Raw genomic sequence first — 6,026 nt, forward strand, 5'->3', positions numbered from 1 at the left:
AGAATGAAAAAATATGAAGAAAGCTTACGGGATGTATAGGACAGCCCCAAATGGGCAAGTGTTAGAGTAATAAGAATATGTAAAAGAGAAAAGAAAGACAATGTAGAAACCTTATTTAAAGAAATAAGAGCAGAAAACTTTCCAAATTTTGGAGAGGAATATAAATAGTACAAGTGTAGAGAGGTCAAAGTCCTCTAATCAAATTCAGTCCAAACAAGACTATACAAAGATATGTTATAGTCAAGCTATCAAAAAACAAAGACAAAGAGAAAATCCTGAAAGCAATGAGAAAAATGATGCAAATAATATTTAATGAAGTTCCAGTAAGAAGAATGTAAAATTTCTCAGAAGAGATCTTATAGGCCAAGAGAAAGTGCGATGATATATACAAAGTGATGAGGTAAAAATAATAATTAAACCGCCAACTAAGAACACTATATCCAAAAAAATATAAATTTCTTCTTCATTTCTTCTTCAGAGGAAGATCATGGCTCAAACACAGCCTTAATGCATCTGGACTCTGTAGTAAGATAAAGCTCCTGGTGGAGACTGTGACAGGCACATCTGATGGCAAAAGATGGTCAGATAAACATCAGCAAGATGTTAGAACAGAATTCTTCAGAATTCATCCCACTACAGAAATTTTAAAATGCAATAGAGAGCATCAACAGCAGAATTTATCAAGCAAAATAACCCATTTGTGAATTTGAAAGACTGAATGTCTTCTTCAGAAATAAAGAAGACAACAAAACTCCCACACAAGCAAAAGCTATTTTCTCTAGCTGATTCAGTTCCTCTTCACCAGCCACCACTTCCCTAGGCTGAGACCAAGAGGGTGAGGGAGATGTAAACTTAGTAGTCTCCCAGGTTATTTCAAATAGTTTACTGATGTAGAGTCTCACTCTAACAGACCTGTTCCTCCTTTTTACCGTCTTGATTGCCCAGATGGCTGTTAGCGGTAGGAAAAGCTTCTTACCCTCCTGATATCAGGATGAAGAAAGGGACTGATACACTGATAGATCAATAGATAAAGACAAAGGTATGAGAATTTTAATAGTCATGTGGAGCAACATGCATGTGCCTAAAGGGAATTGCAATTAGTAGAAATAGAATGAGTTTCTGATTATTTTGATAATTCCCTTCACTTCACTACACTCTATGTACCCTATATTTGACACTATATACCTACACACTCCACTTTCCCTCTTTTTATAATGGATGAACTTCCTTTGTCCTTGTCTCAGGCCAGCTCCCTAACTTTTCTAATGGATACCATTTTGTTACCGAGTCCAAGCCCATTGCTTCTAGGATCATGGTCTGTCTTCATAAATTATCTTTTTTTTGTTTCTTTTTATTGCATTTCTGTGAGCATGCAAAAGCAACACGGTTGCTCCTATCTTAGACAAATAAATGACTTAATGTCAGAGTGTCACAGAATTCAGTCCTGGGTCCTTTGCCCTTCTCTTACTACCCTCAGGCCCAAAAGTGATTTTATCCAGCATTTGGTTGTGAATGCTGTCTGTAGGCTGTTGACTCCAAAGCATGCATCTCTAAGCTCTAGAGCTGGGCATCCTTATTTACGTGTCTAATAAGACAGCTGGAAATGAACATGTTCAAAACAGAATTCGTCATTTTTTTCCCACTGGCTCTTTCTTGGTGTATTAGGAGATTCTTGGTCAGAATTCCCATTGTTAGAATTAAAATCCTTTAATTCACACAATGTACTTAAATGCTTATTTTTTCCTCACATGGGAAAAAGGTGAAAAGAACAAACTGACCTTTGATTAAAAGAGGATTCACCAAAAATAAATGTAGCTTAAGCTTCAGGTCACCACGCTGCACAGACCCTTTTCAAGGTGTTGGGAAGGTCCATGTGCTTTTGTAAAATTTTTGAGAGTCCAATATTTTAACTATGTTAGATTTAGAACTCTGTTTCATTGCATTCGTACTTCCTTTTAGTCACGTTTCCTCTCGTGGCAGATGGCATGAGAGAAGGTGTTGGTCTATGGGGAAGCTGGGGTGGTGATACAATTATTGTGGTTGAGTGGCATTTATTTATGTAGTTCACAGACATTTCTAAGTTCTGTTAAATTATTATGTTCTTTCAAGATAGAAATGACTTCTAGAATTTTTCCCCTTTGCCTGAAATTCTCTTCTCTTCCCCCTCATTATTTTACCGTCTTACTCTAGCAAACCTCCTTTCCTGAAGAAGGTCTCCCCTGACAAGAATTACACAAGGGTTTCCCTCTCCTTACATTGTTTTATTTTTCTTCATCACACATATATCTATCACAAATAATGTCACTCTTTTTTTGTTCAGTTTTGTCTCCTTCACTAGAAATTAAACTTCCAGAAGTCATGGTGTTTGTCTTTTTCCTTGGTATGTTCCCAATATTTTGCAATCAGCCAAACCTGAGTAAATAATGAATGAACAAAATTATATCCTTAAATATTTTATAGTGTAAATTTTAATAATTTCTAAAATAAAAACCTAGTGGAATAACTGGCAAGATGGCAAAATAGAAGTCTGCAGCTCTCCTTCCCAACAAACACCAATTTCGACAACTATACAAGGATGAGAGTACTTCTGAGGGAGAAAAGAAGGCTGGTAGAGAGATGCCAGCACCTTAGAGGTGTCTATTCTAATCTATGAATAGACACATTGAAAAGGGTAAGGGAACAGTTTCACTACATCCTCATCACCCCTCCACCAAAGCAGCACAGCTCAGTGCTGTGCCAGGAGACCCTCTTTGCCTTTAATTTACCTCACAGGGGAAAGTGAAAGTATAATGAGCACCCTGTCTCCCTAGCCATTTGGGACACTACCGAGGAGGTCAACATCTGTCTTATCCCATCCAGAAAACTGAGAGAATTGGGATTACTCAATAGTTTGCAGGCAGCTAGGAGAAGAAAAACTGAATAGGCACTCAGAGCAATGAAACACAGAACTCCATAAAGTGTTGTGGTTTCTACTAAACACTTCACAAACTCTACCAAGAGTCCAGACCACCAACCTCATAACGCAAGTTAACTACAGATCCCAGGTGGTCTACATGTGCCCCTAGCACTCTGCATGCCCCTCCTTTTCATAAGCAGAACACTTTGTGCTCCCCTGAAGACAGTGCATGTCAGTCTCCAAAAATCATACACAATACACAGACACCTAGATCAAACTCTACTAAATTTGGGAAAAGCACCTGACCTTGAACTCTTCAGGGCACGTCCTTGGCGAGGAACAAACAACTGACTTTGTGGGATGGAGATAAGGCATATGATACCACTACTTTCTCCCCAGAAGGGACAAAGAAAAATGGAGTGGGGCATCCATGGAAAAGATCTGAGAGACCCCCACAATGCCTAATTGGGATGACTGATGAAGATTTTTCACTTTCAAAGCCAGTCAGTAAAAATTGAATGAAGTGATTGCTTCTTGAAATGCAAAGAAGGCAACTCAAGATTTCAAGAAACAACAACAAAAAATTTAACATGACACCACCAAAGAAATGCAATCATGTTTTCATAACTGACTCCAAAGAAATACATATCTACAAATTACCTGACAAATAATTCAAAATAATGGTTTTAAGGAAGCTCAGCAAGCTCCAAGAGAACACAGACAACTCAATGTTATCACAAAAACAATACATGAACAAATGAAACATTCAACTAATAGATACAAATCATAAAAAAGATATGAACAGTAATTCTGGAGCTGATGACTATAGTGAATAAAATCCAAAATGGAGCAGAGAGCTTCAAAGGAAGCTTTCAAATATCTCAATAGTAGCTCTTTCCCTAATCAAGCAAAAGAAAAAAAATCTATGAACTCAAAGACAGATTACTTGAAATCATCCAGTCAGATGGGGAAAAAAAAAAAAAAAAATCCAAGAGTGTAGGAATAAAAACCTATGTGGTTTGTAGGATACCATCAAATGAACCAATGCATGTATTCGGAAATTCCAAGAAAAGAGCAGAAATCTTTTTTAAAGAAATAATGGCTAAAAAATCTCAAACGCCCAGCTATTTTTTGTATTATTAGTAGAATCAGGGTTTCACCATGTTGACCCAGGTGGTCCCAAGCTCCTAACCTCAGGTGATCTGCTCACCTTGGACTCCCAAAGTGCTGAGATTACAGGAATAAGCCACCATGCCTGGCCAAGCTTTTTTTAAATCAATATTTTGACTTATTTATCTTGGATTTTGAAAATTTCTTTGTGATTAAGATTTATTGCTAGAAAATTATTGTATTCCTTTGGAGGTGTCATATTTTCTTGCTTTTTTGTGCTTCCTGTGTCTTTACATTGATATCTGTGCATCTGGTGTAATAGTCAGTTTTCCCTATTTTTGAATTTACTTTCATAGGAGAGGACTTTTTCCTTAAAATGTATGCCCCACAAAAGACTCATTTCAGGGCTAATTCCATTTTCAAGCCCTCTGAATAGCCACCTCAAAATATGCTGAAGAAAGATATTTTGGCATGAAATATTTTTATTTCCTTCAACTGCATGACCTCATTTACATGCGGCATCTTAAGAAGTTAAACTCACAAAAGTTGACATTAAGATGGTGATTAGTAGGAGCTGGGGCTTAAAAGGTGCAAAGTTTTTGATCTACTTGATCAATAAGACTACAGTTAATAATATTGTATTATATTCTTTAAATTTGCTAATATAATAGATCTTATATGTTCTCACCACAAATAGAAAATTATAGCTATGTGAGCTGAAGAATATATTTATTATTTTGATTTCTGTAATCATTTCAAAATGATATATGTATTAAAACATCATATTGTACAACTGAAGTTTATATAATTTTATTTGTCAGTTATACCTCAATGAAGCTGGAAATAAATATCTATTTGAAATTTGCAATAAAATACAGAAATCATATTTCAAACTTACGTATTAACTAGTTTGTGAGCTGTCAGAGAAGAACTTGAGACCAGAACTGTCTTCTTACTTCCTGTCCCATTATTTCTATCACTTGAGCTGTCTTCCTCAGTAACATATTAAACAAAAATGTGTATATTAGAGATTCCATACATCTGCAAGAGATCTAAACCAATAATTAAATTTATTGCTAAGTCAACACATGACCCTAGTGGATACTGATGCATGCAGTAGAATTTGTTTAAAAACAAACATAGGAAAAGGAAGATGAGAGAATGGAGAGTTTCAGTTTACTGTTATTTTTATTTTTTTTAATTTTTAAATTAACGGTACACAGCTGTCAATATCCATATTATTAATACCTATTTTTCAGTAAATCTACAAAAAGTTTCCTTTAATGTGTACATATAGTCATTATTTTTGTAGAATTGTTGTATAAAAGAAAAAAATTAGCATAAGTGCCATAATTGTACCTTACTTTTATACTCTATCTGCCTACAAATTTTAGACTGTGCTCCTCAATAGCAAGAAACAGAAAAAGTTAAGAGGTGACATTTATATTCTAACTGTAATCTTTAACTAATTCTATTTATGTTATAGCAGAATCTGAATCCATTATAATGTAGCTATAATCTTTCTTAATTCATACTTTTTTATTTTAATGAAATGTGTCATCTTATATATATTTATGCAAAGAGTAAAATCATGCTGGCATGTACACACACACAACAAAAGATAGGGGAGAGAAAAGATAGACATTGCAAAGCTGTATCAAATGGTATAAGTGACTTCACGTTATATTTTCCCTGGCTTTTTCTATTCCACCGGATGAATGACTGTCATTTTGCATTTATCAGTCTGAGGCAGTGACATGGTGAGGCCTGTATTGTGATGGATGAAACTGTCAGAACCCACTGAGTATTTAGATATTGCACCAGTGAATTATATTTACAAAGGGCTGTATTATAGAAAAGTGTGATTGCTCTCTTCTATGACTATTCTTTGTGGTGTTAAGGATATGCACTCATAGTCAAAGAACAATGATGCATTTTCCCTTTTCTCAACCTATCATCTCTTTTGTGCCTCTTAGCTACCACTGAAGCAAACCCCAAAGCTTTTGTCTATGAGCTTTTA

The 6,026-nt window shown here is 35.4% G+C and overlaps 1 long non-coding RNA gene across 1 annotated transcript; it reads right to left on the reverse strand.

The window, feature by feature from the left end:
• Positions 1–289: 289 nt before the first annotated feature.
• On the reverse strand, positions 290–5,807 carry LOC105504478. The gene is made up of 2 exons (XR_001000618.1): positions 4,905–5,807; positions 290–564 (listed from the first exon to the last, which is right to left on the reverse strand). It is a non-coding gene; the product is annotated as an uncharacterized LOC105504478 (long non-coding RNA).
• Positions 5,808–6,026: the final 219 nt, after the last annotated feature.

Source organism: Colobus angolensis, unplaced genomic scaffold (genome assembly GCF_000951035.1).
Source record: "Colobus angolensis palliatus isolate OR3802 unplaced genomic scaffold, Cang.pa_1.0 Scaffold92, whole genome shotgun sequence".
NCBI classification, from domain to species: domain Eukaryota; kingdom Metazoa; phylum Chordata; class Mammalia; order Primates; family Cercopithecidae; genus Colobus; species Colobus angolensis.